This window comes from Oryctolagus cuniculus, chromosome 8 (genome assembly GCF_051225735.1).
Source record: "Oryctolagus cuniculus isolate XC-2025 breed Fujian yellow rabbit chromosome 8, ASM5122573v1, whole genome shotgun sequence".
NCBI classification, from domain to species: domain Eukaryota; kingdom Metazoa; phylum Chordata; class Mammalia; order Lagomorpha; family Leporidae; genus Oryctolagus; species Oryctolagus cuniculus.
In genome coordinates, this window is record NC_142874.1 from 101,923,554 (window position 1) to 101,939,955 (window position 16,402).

Sequence of the window (16,402 nt, forward strand, 5' to 3'; positions counted from 1 at the left end):
AATTTTTTTTTCTTAGTAAAGCTGCTAATTTCAAAGCAGTATTATTATCAATGGAAATATCTCCAAGTTATAGAAAATTTAGTCTAAGTAAAGTTTAGAAAAGGAAAACATCATAGTACACTAAGGTAAATGAATAATTAGCAAGCAAAAGAAAAGCAAACAATGGTGAGGTTTAAACCATTATAAATTGGATTTTTTTTCAGATTCTAATGTAAATAAGACTACTGATGAGAATAATAAGGAGTCTGGATTTTAAAAATTCTTCAATTGTATCATTGGATGTAGGTCTCACAACTTCAACTTGCTAGGGCATTCATGTGTTTAGAAATGCTATCCAAAATATTTCTAAAACCCCATAAAATAGATACCCAGAATTTGGGGTTGGGCCTCTATTACCAAAAAGAATGACAACCAAAAGCAGGGAGTAGATGTCTACACTGCTGACTGGACACCAGTCCTGTATGTAAGAATTTAGATATTAAACTTACTTTTCCACCCAGTTCCATATCCACCTCCCAACTTTCACTTTTCCTTCACAAATCTGGATAGTAATCTGTTATGCCAATTTTTAAAAACTGATAGATTCATATCTTTCAAAAAGGTTAGTAAAAATACTCTCTAAAGGCTATTCAGATTCTTGCCAAACGTAACAAGAGTCATAGTGAAAAAAGTATTTTGTATATTATAAGTTTTAATTATTTTATGTCAGCTAGTTTTCATATCTTTCAAACCCAAGTTTTTGGCCAGTTAAAGAAGTCTAGTAATCTAACTCTGGATTTAATCAAATACTACAGGAAAGCAATAATTACATTTTAACCAGCCATCAATATGTAGCTTTTAGTTTTAAGAGAAAGAAAAATCTTAATGGCAAATGCTATTTTGAAACATATGTAAGAACCTATAGGATGTGACCTAGGGTCTGAGTCCATAAACTTGCTTTTTAATACATTCTGTATTTGTTTGCATGTAAATGTATGTTGTCATAGACACATACATTGCATAAGCAAGGCTAAAAGCATGGATTTATTTTTAACTCCAAGGAGGTTCTGAGGCACTTTACTATAAAAGAAATATGACATGGGTTAGAAATGTAATTTCAGGACCAAAGTCTAATCGTGAATTTTGCTATAACAAGCATTGATGGTCTAAGGGTCTAACAATATACTGACTGGTCTGTCATAGTAAAATATTGGAGTATCTTTCTCAAATTTCTCTTACAGCAAAAAAGCAGTCTGAAATAGTTTCAATTTTTTTTTCTAGAAGCAGGAATCTCAAAGGAAATTTTTGGCTTAGTCCACAGTACACTAAGAAATTTTACTAACAAAAATGTGTTGAATGTGTTGCTGTCTGTTGACTGAAGTTCGACTTCATCTAATGTAATTATACTTTGCCCTGATCAACATGTCTAGTTTCTATCTCTTTCCAGTCCCATAGCTTCTCTGTCCTTCTTTGTACCATTGAACCTTGTCTTCTCTGTTCTCTGCCTTCACTCTAAGCCTAACCTGCAGGATCCACATTGCTTGTTCTCCGTATGCTGACCAATGAACTGAGTTGCATGTTTAGTTGAAGTCATCCTGTTAAGAACTCAGCCTCTCCTGAACCTCAACCACCCTCTGAGTCCTAGGACCCAGCACACCACATGTTCCAGGACCTGCCTGTCCCGCTCTTGGTGTTTCAGGATACTTGTGTATCCTGCCCCACGGCAGACATTCTACCACCTATGGAAACTGTGGCTGAACCCTTTACCACTTACTCTAGGTTGTTCTCAGCCACACCCTTGACTAGATTCTCATGAGTTCTAGATTCTGCCAGTGAAGGATTCTCTACTATTCGTCAAAGGGTCATATTCTGTAAACAATCAAGGAGAATTTCCTTCATAGTCTCTAACTCACATTAGTAAGTGAGTTTCCAGAAGGAAATGAATTACTTCCCAGTGTCTCTAATGCAGCTTGTTTATGGTCCTCATAAGTAGCACAAGCCTTCTGTAGCTGCTTTTTGGCAGGTTTTTCTCCTTGGGTAAGTATCCTTTATTTTTTTTTCATCTTTTCTTCTGCCTCTGCATCCAATCTACTGCACAACTCAAAAAAATGAATTAGGAATCATTAATTCTACAATAAATGCATCCCATCCAAATGCAGTTGAGGCTTCTTCTTTACCTACAAAATTCTCTATATTTTTAACCATCTTCTGCTTCACCTCATTCAAATGTAACCTAAAAATGGATCCAATTTCCTTGCAGTTATTTTATAATGATTCATTCCCTGAAACTTGTATCTTCCATTTCTCCCTGATCTCCTTTGCACAGAAAATGTCTTTCCTTGAAATAGATTCCTTCCCAAGATATGTCAGTATTTGACTCTCCTTTTCACTTCCAAGTGTGAAAGGGCTGCCTATTCTTATTCTGCTTATTTGCAGACAACTCATTTATTACCTAGTTGGAATATGATTCTCCTTCACAGTATTTTAATGAGTGTTTTTCCAAAGGTTATCTGTTATCATCTCAGTGCCAAACACATCACTCTTCCTAAGAACTACTCAGTTTCTTTCCTTCATTTCCACCCATCTGATGAGAAACAAATTTATAGCTAAAATTTTACTCATGTTATCTGTAAAACCTGTTCATATTCTTATGTTCTTGATTTCAAACATTAGCTTGTGTGAGACACAGATTTAAAGCACAGGATTTGTATCTGTTGCTTGCATCTCAAACTCATTTGAAACACTCGATTCTTAATTCCATTGATTCATACATTGAAACAAGCAACCCATTTCACAGATCCATTGTGAAGTATAATTCAAACATCATTTGTACTTTTTGTTTGTTCTGCTCTAACGTCCTAGAGCAATGCACAACAACACCTGGCAAAATGTTTAATAGGTTGGAATCTTATTCTAGAGATGATCACATATGGTCTTCAAAATAATTCTGTGATCCACAATTACTCTACTTCACAGATGAAGAAAATAAATTGGAATGATTTCAAGTGGCTTGGCCAGGATTATGTAGCTAATTGCATAGACACTGAATCAAGATTACATGTTTATGCTGCCATTGCAGTCTATTTCCTTCTTTACATTTGACATTCAATAATTTTTTTTTTTACCTACTAGTCTGGTTTTAACTTCTTTGCTGACTTTGCATCCTAGAATTCTACTTCTACTGAGGCTCCCTGTTCCACCTTCCTCCTAGTACATGTTTTGAATTTCCATCTCAGTATCTTCAATCATGCTTCCCTTCATTACAGACAATAGGCTTCCACCACTTTCACTGCCTAAATTTCGAATATTAAATACTTTAAAACATTGACTTAAATGTTGCCCTACCTATTAATATACATATTAGACTATTAGTATATAAAATCCAGGGATCAGCTGTTCATCTAATTTTAGTACTATATGGATACATATAAATTTAATATATTCACTCTCATGTAATAATGTTTTTGTATTCTAATGAAATATTTCTTTCTAGAAAAATCTCATGAACCTTCTTAATTTTATCTATCTGGACACTTAGCTCCCTCTTATCATCTGTATTAAAGTGAGAAAAAAACCTGGATAGAATTGTAATCATGAGGGACTAGCTAACTTTTCAACAAAGCTCCAAGGGGTAGCAATACCTTAAAATCTGGACCTCCACAAATCTAAAATATTGATTTTGTCAGTAAGCATTTAAGGAATTGATTAAGTTCTGGGAGACTGACTCACACTATCCCAGACTGGCAAATAGGTTTAGACACCAGTTCTAACTAAGATCCATTTGCCATGCCTGCCGAGTACTGCAGGACAGAGTAGAGTAACCAACGTTTGTGTCCGGAAATGGAAGTAATGGTGCTTGTAGCATGTACTGGGCATTTATGTCCTAAGTAAGTTTACTAGAAGCAGATACATGAATTAAACTGTTAATTTATTTATCTAAGACAAACACATCTCTATAGTGTTTAGAAGGTATAGATTCAGTGTTCTCCTGGATTCAAAAGGTGATACTGAGAGCAGGAACAGCACATTGGGAGGGGCAAAATTCTGACAATTATTTCACCCAAATGCTGCCTGATACACTACAGAGAAAATCTCTGAATGCTGTCATACCCTTGGCTCCCTAGGTCAGTACTTTCTCTAAGCAGTACTAATAAACACTGAAAATTCCAAGCCAAATTTATCATTAGGTCTGTTCGAGCCACCCCCTCTGTTGTTTTATTTGTTTGTACAATTTCATATAGGGAAAAATCAATATTAATTTAACCGCTTTTGGATTCAGTCACACTCTAGCTTTGCTTTGAAAGATAATAGCCAATTATGGTAAGAAATTTTTGAAACAGCCAACACTTTCCTGTTACACTGTAATAAATACAATTTTGACACATACCTTGATCCCATACCTTGTCTATAATGTTATTTGATTAGGTTTTAGATATCAAATTTGTTTTCTTCTGAATTCCTTTATGGGTTGAGAAGCATAACTCATTCGCTTTCTTATGGTTTCATTGTTTTGTACATTTTATGCTTACATAAATTTCCTTTTTAGTTTATACTCCTTGGAATACAGAATCATATATCATTTACTATCATATTCTTATGACACCTCCTGCACTAAATTGTACAGGATTGCTTTAAACATATTGTTTCACTGAATGTATAAATTAATAGTGGATTAAAGACGGGCTTCAATTTCTTGGTCTGGAAGGTTGAAATAGTTGTGACTTTGTAGTTAAAATAAGAGCAGAACATTTACTTTAAGGTCAAATATTTTCTTATTTGTTTCAATTCAGAGAACGAAATGAAAATGTCAGACTCACTTAAAATAAAGGAAAATCTAGCATTGTAGATGCTGCAAAAGCAAAAATTGTTAAATAACGGGTAGATTATTAGAATTTCATAACAAACTGTCCACCAATATCAGTATTCCAAGTCAGCAGTGACAGGAGAGAGGTGCATTAGGACTGTTTTATTGGGAAGTTTGGCCTCATCTGAATTCTCTACTTTGCTTCATTTCTGTGTTCAAGGCTACCTTCTGAGAGGAAAAAGAGTGCAGTCAGAAGAGCAAAATGCAATGCTCCTTCAGGTCTCCTTAATAGAAACAAGATCTGTCATAAATGATTTTGGTCAAATGGAAAATAAAGTAAATTTGGAACTTTTTCATTTGAAAAAAATCCATTTCTGGGTGAGCCAATAAAAGAGCTGTCTTTCAAGCTCAATACAAACTTACCAAGCCAAAGGGATAACTTGGTGTCAGAGCAGTTCAATAATGATTGAAAACTTTGCTATAAGAGAATATAAATTAACTCTGAAATGAACTTGACTTAATTTAGCCTCTTAGCATCTACCTGTTACAGCTTTTTTGAAATCCATTTAAATTAAATTTATAGCCATGGGCCAGTGCTGTGGTGCAGCAGGTTTAAACTCTGGCCTGAAGCACCGGCATCCGATATGGGCGCCAGTTCTAGTCCTGGCTACTCCTCTTCCGATCCAGCTCTCTGCTGTGGCCCAGGAAAGCAGTGTAGGATGGCCCAGGAGCTTGGGCCCCTGCACCCACATGGGAGACCCAGAGAAAGCTCCTGGCTCCTGGCTTTGGATCGGCTCAGCTCTGGCCGTTGCAGCCATCTAGGGAGTGGACCAGCGGATGGAAGACCTCTCTGTCTCTACCTTTCTTTGTAACTCAGTCTTTCAAATAAATAAATGACTCTTTTAAAAAAAATGTATTGCAATGTGCATTTTTCCTAGAAGTTAAGATGCCAGTTGGAACACCTGTATCCCATGGTGGAGTACCTAGGTTCCTGTGCAAGCTCCATTTCAATTCCAGCTTCCTGTTATGTGCACTGTGGGAAGCAGCAGGTGATGGCCCACGTAATTGGGTCTCTGACACATATGTGGGAGACTTGGATTGAGTTCCCAACTCCTGACTTCAGCTTGGCCCAGTCCCAGCTGTTGCAGGCATTTGAGGAGTGAACCAGAGAATGGGAGCACACTGGCTGTCTCTCTGTGTCTGTCTCTCATAAAAACACAAATTTCTCTTAGATTCCCATGCAGTTGTAAAACCATATCCATATGCTACATAGTGGTTGCTAGTTTGAGTGACTGACCACTAGCTGCTCCTTGATGATCTATGATATTGAACCCTAGTAAAGACTTACAGTTTTTACTACATAATCCAGTGTCATCAGCTTTTGTGATGATGCGATTGTAGGAAAAGTCTCAATCCAATGAAGTTAAAAACATAGCATTTCATTTTTTCCTAATGTCAAGTACTTCTTATTAGAAAAAAACGTGTACCAGGCACAGGATGCAGTATGGGAGTAATAACCCTATATATTCAAATATACTAATAAATTCATGTTTATTCACTGGTGGTGGGAGTCTCCAATGTTGTGTGTTGAAATGAATAGTGTAAACCATATGGGAAATAAATTGTGTCTTTAACTCTACTTCCCATTATGCAAAACAACCAATTTCAGATGACCGTTAGATAAAGCAGGAAAATATACACTTGAAATCAAACGTATCTTTAGAAAAAAAATAGGAGTAGCTTTTCATGAATTGGAGGTAGAAAGTTTGTTTTATAAAGACAAAAAGTGGAAACCATAAAGAACAACAAACTGAAAAATTAGGCTACATCACAAGTAAAAACTTTCATTCATCCAAATTCATTTTTTATAAAGTGAAAAGATAGAATGGAAGAAAGTCTTTAAAATACAGTTATCTGACATGGACTCATTCATTAGACTCCTAAAAGTTATGACAGACAAAAAGAAGTACCCTACAAAATATCCCCAAACCCAACAAATACCTAAAAAAACTTTTATCTCAACAGGAAAGTACAAATTAAAAAGAAAATCTGACTCTGTTACATACCCACAAGTATAAATACCAAGAATCTGTAAAAGTTCATGGAAAATACATATTATGTAAAAGTTATACATGGATTTCAAAATATTTTATAACAAAATTCCATTTTTTATGAACTTTTTGATGTGTCCTCATAAAATGAAGACTGAAAGTAACAAAAGCTAGCGAGAAAGAAGTAAGTTGGGGCATTTTCAGTTGCTACCAGTGAAAGTCAAATTAGTGTCAGTAATTTGCAACTGTCTCAGTTAGAATTTATATATAACGTACCTTATACATTCTTCTTGATTGAGCAATTCCACTCCCAGGTATATACCCAACAGAAATATATACACACACACAAAGATTCACATAGACCCACAATTTGTAAAGGGCAAAACCAGATGCACTCACTGACAGATGTTGCAAAAACTTTGGTATATTCATACAATGAAGTATTTTGAAGCAAACAAAAGAAACAAATGTTTTCTCAATACTTCACATGAATGAATCTCACAGAAACTATGCTGACAAAAGGAAAGCAGGCAAGGACTGCCATTGTGGTGCAGGGGGTTAAACTGTCACTTGTGGTATCAGTATATCATATCAGAGCATTGGTTTATGTCCTGGTTGCTCTACTTTGGGTCCAGCATTCTTGATAATGAGCCTGGGAAAACAGTAGAAGATGGAATATTGGGCCCTTGCAACCCATGTGGTAGGTCAGGATGGAGTTTCTGTCTCCTGAGTTTAGCCTGGCTCACACTTGGTTTTAAGACCACTTGGGGGCCGGCGCCGTGGCTCACTAGGCTAATCCTCCGCCTAGCGGCGCCGGCACACCGGGTTCTAGTCCCGGTCGGGGCGCCGGATTCTGTCCCGGTTGCCCCTCTTCCAGGCCAGCTCTCTGCTGTGTCCAGGGAGTGCAGTGGAGGATGGCCCAGGTGCTTGGGCCCTGCACCCCATGGGAGACCAGGAAAAGCACCTGGCTCCTGGCTCCTGCCACCGGATCAGCGCGGTGCGCTGGCCGCAGCGTGCCGGCCGCGGCGGCCATTGGAGGGTGAACCAACGGCAAAGGAAGACCTTTCTCTCTCTCTCTCTCTCTCTCACTGTCCACTCTGCCTGTCAAAAAAAAAAAAAAAAAAACCACTTGGGGAGTGAACTAGTGGATGGAAGATCTATCTCTCTCTCTCTGTTGCTCTGCCTTTCCAGCAAATAGATAAATAAATCTAAAAACGTAGAAAAAGCAGACCAGCAGTAAATGCTGTATTATTCTATTCATACACAGTTTAAAACCAAGCCCTGCTAGCTTTTTGGGCTAGTAGTCAGGATACCTTGAGAAGGATCATATCTGGGCAGTGCTGAGAGGGCGTTCCATTCTGTTCTGTTTATTGAGCTGCATGCTGGTCACCTGGGGATTTGTTGAGTTGTAAAATTCTGTGTACTACTCTTCATGTCAGCTATATTTCATTCAAGGTTTGCTTTAACAAGTTCATAGCAGCCATGAATAGCACTTTATTATTAGAGACTTCCAGCAACAGATAGTTTCTTGAAAAAAAAATTGTCCTACCATCCTTGTAAAATATAATAACTTTATGTTAAAAACTGTATATTATGGCTTTGGTGCTGTGGTGAAGCAGGTTAAAGGCCTGGCCTGCCTATATGGGCACCAATTCGAGTACTGGCTTCTCTACTTCTGATCCAGCTCTCTGCTACGGCCTGGGAAAACAGTGGAAGATGGCCCAGGCTCTTGGGCGCCTGCATCCACATGGGAGACCTGGAAGAAGTTCCTGGCTCCTGGATTCAGATTGGCTCAGCTCTGGCTTTTGCAGCCATTTGGGGAATGGACCAGCAGAAGGAAGACCTCTCTCTGTCTTTTTCTGTTTCTACCTCTCTCTGTAACTCTTTCAAATAAATAAAATAAATCTTTTTTTTTTTTTTTAAAAGTGTACACTGTATAATGTCTTCAAATAATTCCTTTTTGGATAAAATGTATTACTAAAATCAGTATTAAATAACAATCACATTAACTGGAGTACCATGAGTATGCTTTGACGAGTTAAGACTCTTTCTGTAATTCTTGAGACATGCTAACTTTTCTTGTTTCCCAAAGCTTTCTGAAGGCTTATTTCTGGGAAGATGCTTATATATTCGTAGCAAGTAACTGTGCCTTTTTATTATTTGACAGATTCAAAGTTCTTTCATGAATCTGGGATATAGTATAATAGAATGAAAATATTTCATAAAGTAGCTTTAAAGAATAAGAGATACTACCCATTTTTTTTTATTGTGGAGTAAAAGGATTTCACATAACAGTGGGGTTCCTTTCTCAAGTTTTGCCAAAAAAAGCAAATGGGAAATGATACCCACTGCCATAGAAATAATAAAAAGTGCCTATTTTCAATGGATTTGTATTTCTGATCAAACCTGAAAACTAAAAACCATGGCCAAAACATTCTAATTTATATGGAAGTTTTGTATTCTTTCTGGGAAAATGTATAACTTACAGAGCAACCAATGAAACATTCTTATATAAAAAAAAGATTGCTTTTCAAAATAATTCCTGTAATCCATATTTAAGAGGAATTAACACTCCTGTTTCACCTATCCATTTTTAAAATAATTTTTGTATTTATATAAACAACACATTTCATGTTTTTATATACAGATTTAGGAGCATAGTGATACTTCCCACCCTCCCCTCACTCCCAGGAACCCCCTTCTCCCACCTTCCTTCCTTATTCTTTCTTTTAATTTCTACAATGACATACTTTCAGTTTACACACCATATTCATTTCAAGGACACTGAAAGGTGCACTGTGATAATTTTCTGCTGATATCACAGCAGGTTGATTTACTCAACTGTGCATAACTGTAGTCTTTTTCTTAAAGCTTTGAACCTCTTGAATAAGAGGTGGAGCACGAACTGTAGACATTTAATGTATTAAATTTCCAAGACTTCAAAGAAAGCATAATTAACTCAATGCCACATAATTGCTCCAGGGACAGTAAAAGAGATGCACACAGAATTGATGTGCTTATTTTTCCTTTAGCAATTAAATGACAATGGTAAGTGAGCAATTTCTTTTTAAAAACTCCTTCTATTGACTTTTAAGTTAATATTTCCCGGGACCAGTTGAACAAATTTCCACATCAGCTCACAAAGTATAGGAAGCAGTGAAGCTGGAAGCTGGAAGCTCCCTTAGTCCTCGGACCTGAATATCTCTTCTCTATCTTCCCTGTTGTGGGTATTTACCAAACTTGGTTTCTCTACCCTCATCACAACCTTTGTCTTTTCTATTATCCCATCCCATCTGTTTATTTCTAGTTTTATTTGACTTTATATTGATCGGATAATCCATGGCAGGTCATTTCTAGAAATGCCAAGGATCCGACAATCAGATACCCCTTGGACCTGCTGCTAATCTGCTTGACCAGTTTCAGACCCTGGATGTCCAATATCAGTTGCTATCAGCACCAGCTGTGGAGGTGTGAATGCTGCTGGAGGAAGTTAGAGGACAATGCTGATTAGAACTAGACGGACCTTTACTTTTCTCAACTGTAAAACCGGAATTGGATGAAATGTCAAATGCTATACTCTCCAAGTCTAAAATGTCAAAAATTAATATTGCTTCTTAAAATTCCATTTCATTCTTTTCTGAATTCCTTTATGTTTGCATCATTTTACTCTCCCCAAATCTAGAAGAGCATTCTGTACCTTCCAACTCAAGAAGGCTAAAAGGGGGCAACACAAATATTCCATTAAAATATGCAAAATTCGGGGTCAGCATCTGGTACAGCAGTCAAAATGGCCACTTGGGACACCTGTATCCCATATGTGAGTGCCTGGTTCTGGTCCTGGCCACACTGCTTCTTATCCAGCTTCCTGTTAATGCATACCATGGAATCAGCAGATGATGGCTCAGGTACTTAAGTCCCTGCCACTCACATGGGATACTGGATGGAGTTCTGGGCTCCTGACTTCAGCCTTGTCCAGCCCTCGCTGTTGAGTTGCTTGAAGAGGGAAGCATTGGTTGGTAGATCTTTTTCTGTCTTTTTCTCTCCTTCTGCCTTTTCATTTAATTTTAAATGACTTAAAAAATATATGTGCAGCATTCACTAGGTACATTAACAAATAACCATGAAGAAAAAGAAAAGAGACCATGAGGAAATTTTATTAGGGGCTGGTAGTGTGGCACAGCAGTGCCACACAATATCAGGGTCAGCAGGACACAATATCAGTGTCCTCTATTGGAGCTCTGGATTGAATCCCAGCTGCTCTGCTTCCACTCTGGATCCCTATTAATGCAAGTGGGAAAGCAGTGGAAGATGGCCCCAGTGAGTGGGCCTCTGCCAACCACACAGGAGACACAAATGGTGTTCCTGCCTCCTGGCTTTGGTTTGTGCAACCTCATTTTTTGCAGCCACTTGGAGAGTGAATCAGTAGATGAGAAATCATTCTTTCCCTCTCTTATTCTCTCCCTCTCCCTTTCTGTCACCCTGCCTTTCAAATAAATAAATTAATTAATCTTTTTAAAAAAGAAACATGGGGGTTGGCACTGTGGCATGATGTATTAGGTTAAGCCTCTGCCTGCAGTGCCTGTATCTCAAATGGGCACCGTTTGAGTCATGCCTGCTCCACTTCCAATCCAGCATCCTGCTAATGTGCTTGGAAAGCAGTAGGAGATGGCCCAAGTGCTCAGGTCCCTGAAGCTGCTTAGGAGACCTGGAAGAAGATTTGCTCCCGGCCTCAGCAGATGTGTTCTTTTGGGGAATAAACCAGCAGGTGGTAGACCTCTCTCTCTGCCACTCAAATAAATAAATAAATCTTTAAAAAAGAAAAGAGAGAAACATTTTTATAAATGCATCACTAGAAAATCACAAAGTGAGGATCCAGTGATAGGTGCTGAAGCACTGTGGCATGAACCATGGACTTGCGGCATCATGCGGGGCAGCAGTTGAGCACAGAAACCTCTCTCCTGCCTGTCCCTAGAAGTCTCGATAACTGGAAATACCAAGCCAAATAGAGATTGAGGTCACTTGGGGATCTGGAAAGTGTATGAGTACAGCCAATTCTTTTCATCTGCAGTGAGCTAAGTTCTATAAAATTCTTGTGAACACTGAATGAGTGGATATTGCACAATTGCTTATGGGAAATTAATTTTGGTTCCTGTAAGCCTCAGATTTTTGGTATTTCTACTTAAGATATACACATACACACACACACACACGCACATACTATTAGTTTATGAACATGGAACTCATCAATGGTACGACAACTTCTCTCTAAACACGTTGTTGGAAAGCACAGGTGGTTTCTCTGTGAGGCAATGCAAAGCTTCCTTGTGCTCAGGGATTAGCCCTTTAGCACTATGCTTGCAAGGTATTTCAAACAGTGAAATCACCAGCAAAAAGCACTAAAAAACATGGAAAATAGCATTAAATAGACAGTGACAAGTACACTTGTTTACAGTGCGAGAAGAAAAATACAAATGCAGAAAACAATTTATTTTACCTTAACTCAGAGCAAGAACTGTAGAAACACCCCAGATTTGTAGCTCTACAAATAAGTGATCAAAAAAACCATGCCAAGTATTGATTTTGGAGTTTCAAACACATTTTCATTGAGTAGGTGCATTTACAAACATGAAGGATCAGTTATACTGGAATATATGGTGATTTGTACAGGCCTTCTCATACTCTGCGACATACAAAATAGCCCAGAAAGTTGTCATTTGTCCTTATACAAAAAAAAAGAAAAAGTGTAGGATTCTCTTCCACAGATTAAGTGGATGTTCTGGGGAGTGGGTTGGGACAAGTGATGTTGGCACTGTTATCCTATAGCAGAGAAAACGCATAGAGCCACAGGGCAAATCTAGCATCCCTTCCTGGAAAATGAAAATACCCTGTTTGCTCCATCTAAATGAAAAGGACCAAAGTAGACTGTGACAAGGCTTCTGATATTCCAAGGTAATTTTTAAAAGACTTATTTAATTATGTGTTTGAAAGTCAGAGTAACAGAGCGAGAGGGAGACAGAGAGCTAGAGATATCCCATCTACTGGTTCACTCCCCAAAGACCATAACGGGACTGGGCCAGACAGAAGCCGGGAGCCAGGAACTCCATCCAGCTCTCCCTGGGGGTGGCAGGCACCCACGGCCCTAGGCCATTTTTGGGTCCTTTTCCTGTAGCATCATCAGTTCGCTGAAGCAGAAACAGAGCAGCTAGGACTTGAAAGAGCTCTCTGATACGGGCTGCTGGCATCGCAAGTGGCAGCCACCTCACCAGCCTGGGAAGTAAACATTTTTTTTTTTAACCAGGAATTCATAATTAGCCAAATTATTCATCAAGGATGAACTTGTAATAAATATATTCTTCTAAATAAAAAGAAAGAGAAAGTCTACCTTCTGCGCACCCTAATTTACATTACTTGACGCTATCCCCCAGCAAAGGAGGAAGACAGGAAGCTATTAGGCAGGGGCTCCAGGAATCTGTGGACCTGACCACAAACATTTGTCTGATCTGAAGGAAGTGCCAGAAATAGAGCAGGAGGAAAAAAAGGCTCCAGTCAGAAAACGGGGATTTGTAGCTTTGCTACGAAAGATAGGAATTTAGGATTTAAGCAGTCAACAAAGATAAGATGAAGAAAAAAGTAAGAAAAGTAATAACTGAAATGGAAAACTTGAAGCTGAATGAGAAAAAAATTTCGTATAATCATACCTTAATATTTTCCTGTGCAGTAAAATATTTATGGAGAGAAAAATATGAGCATATTTATAGATTTTCATCTTATCAAGGTTTGGCCAAGGTATAACAGGTTTATTTGTGGTTGGTTACAGAATAGAAAATATATGTTTTCAATGCACTCAATGTAAAAATAAAGCTGTGGATCATGGTAGTGGGGAGGCAGAAAAGTAGCAGAACAGTGAAAGGACCTTTGCAGGTACTGCATAGTCCATAGAAGGTGAGATGGTATAGATGGGTTGTATAAAGTTATTTCAAATTGTGTGATAATCCCACTGACAGGAGATGTGAACATAGATGAAGTAAACAAACAAATCCTCACTTAAAAATATTTTTCAAAATGGCAATAAGTAGCAGAAAAAACAATAAATCGACCAATCATACTATCTGAGTAAGTAAAAAATAGTAAAAGAAAGAGAAGGGAGCATTTTACTTTGTTAATGGAATGCTATACCGTCATTACATGCCATGCAGAACACTTCATATATCTCAAGGGGATAATCTTCTTGATATTAGGAAATTAAAACAATAAGGGTAAAGAATTTACACTAAGTATGGCATTATTTCTGTAAGGAAGAATGTATATGTATTCTGACATTATTTAAGGACGAATAAGAAGTGTGCGTGTGTGTATGCATGTGTGCGTGTATACCTATACCTGAAATGCCACACCACATTTATTACCCCAGAGAATGTAATCAGGTTCCTGAGGAATAGTGGCAGATTGTCCTTCCAAACTTTTAAAATCTGAACCACAGTTCTCAAAGTTGTTTCTTTTCTTCCTTCCTTCCTTCCTCCCTCCCTCCCTCCCTCCCTCCCTCCCTCTCTCTCTCTCTCTCTCTTTCTTTCTTTCTTTCTTAGGGGGAGAGAGAGAAATACAGGCAGCCAGAGAGAGGGTGGGTTGGGGGAGAGGTAGCACCTGCTCACTCACTGCATCAATGCTCTTGACACATGAGACCGGGCCAGAGCAGAAGCAAAGAATCAGGAGCACTAAATGAGTTCATTGTTTATAATGATCTTGGAAAGGAAGCTAGTAAGTAGGAAGATGTGACGGCAGTGTTCAAATATAATTATGACTACCTGGATTTTTGACTCTGTTTATACTTCCCATGTTTCAAATGAACTCTCGAATCTAGCCCTCTGCCTTACTTGCTCCTACCAATAATGGCAACTGCTATGGGTTAAATGAGGTCATCAGTTGCCCCTCCCATTCCTATGTTTAAGTCCAACCCTCAGTTCCTCACAGTGAATTTACTTGGAGATCAGGTCTTCACAAAGTAATGAAGACAAAAGAATTTATTATAGAGAGCCCTGATCCAAAGTGACCCTTGTCATTTTCATAAGAGGGGGTAGGAAACATTACCAAGCAGAGGAGGTCAATGACATGATGAGCCAGAGGACGAAGACAGCCACCCACATCCACACAGCAAGTGCACAAGCCCTCTTGGCCCTCAGACAGAACCAACCCTTCCAATTTCTTGATTTTGGGAATATTTGCCTCAAGGATGATGAGAAAATTTGTGGTTTAAGATATCCAGTTAGTAAAATTTTGTTATAGAAACTAACAAAAGAATGCTGCACAATTATCTGCTAGGACGTCATTTAAAAATCTCAGGATTCTCTTTGACTCTCTATCTCCTGGCCACACAGACTCCGAGAGGCTGCCCCTGAGTGACTGTCACTCTATGGTCTTGTGTTCATAACCACCTGCCCCAAACAGACCTTTCTCTTCTGTAGCTGAAAGGGAAGTATCATTTCCTAAAACTCTCCACCTTTAGAACCCCTCCACAATGAAATTCCTTCTCATACCCAACCCCTCGCAGTCCATATTTTTAATTGCTTCCTAAAATACATGAATTATTACCGGGCACTCAAGGGCCTTCGTCACTTCCTAAAATCCTTTTTCCACACAATGTGCATCATTAATCATATGCTTCCTACTTGTAGTCTACAGCAAACTACTGTTTTCTGAGTATGCAAAGTCTTCTCTCACCTTGACGTTATTTTCATTCTACAAGTGTTTTTGAGCACCTGCCATGTGTCAGATACTGTGACGCATGCTAGAAAAATGATCTAGAACTTAGCATTTCCTGAGCATCTACTAAGTCCTAGGCTCTCCTGGCTTTGGAGGCATCTCATGAATTTACAATATAATCTTAATATGTTGAGATCAATATTTATTTCCATTTCACTGATGACAAAATGAGGGTTCTGACATGTTAAGCAATTTGCCCACAATACATGATTAGAAAACGGCTGGGATAGGTTCATATTTGTTTGTGACATTCTGTTTCTCTTTTGTGAATTAGTACCCATGACACAAAGTGCAGTTCAAATGTATCTTCTCAATGAAGCCTTTTCTGATCTCCCCAAACAGAAATGACCAGATGCCTCAATCCAATTTAGTGCCATTATAATATTTCAATTTATATTGCATGTCTCTGTGTACTTGTTTTAAATCTTCTGGAAGATTTTGTCTCTTGAAAAAAAAAAAAAAAAACAAGAAACACCTTCTCTACAATTTGAAATATTCTTTCTATCATGGAGAAATCTAGTGATTCAATGTAATTTCCAAAGTTACTTGCTAAGCTCAAAAAGTCAAAGTTCTACATTGTCTTTAAACTGCATTACAATGTTCTATGTTTAAATAAAAAAGGTAATATTGATAGTTTTCCCAAAGTTTTTCTCTTCTTAAAACTACCTTGAGTTTCTTGATACCAATTATATTAGAACTTGCAACACATTCTTAATTTGCAGACTTACAGTGACATATTTGAAGCTAAAGGAAGGATAGTGGTAAGGCAAGGAAAAAGTATTAAGCAAGTAGAGTCACCATAATTACAAAC

At 38.1% G+C, this 16,402-nt stretch overlaps 1 protein-coding gene across 3 annotated transcripts in view; it reads right to left on the reverse strand.

The window, feature by feature from the left end:
• The window catches only part of GRID2 (glutamate ionotropic receptor delta type subunit 2), a 1,603,946-nt gene that overhangs the window by 753,476 nt on the left and 834,068 nt on the right, over positions 1-16,402 (reverse strand). The window lies entirely within an intron of this gene.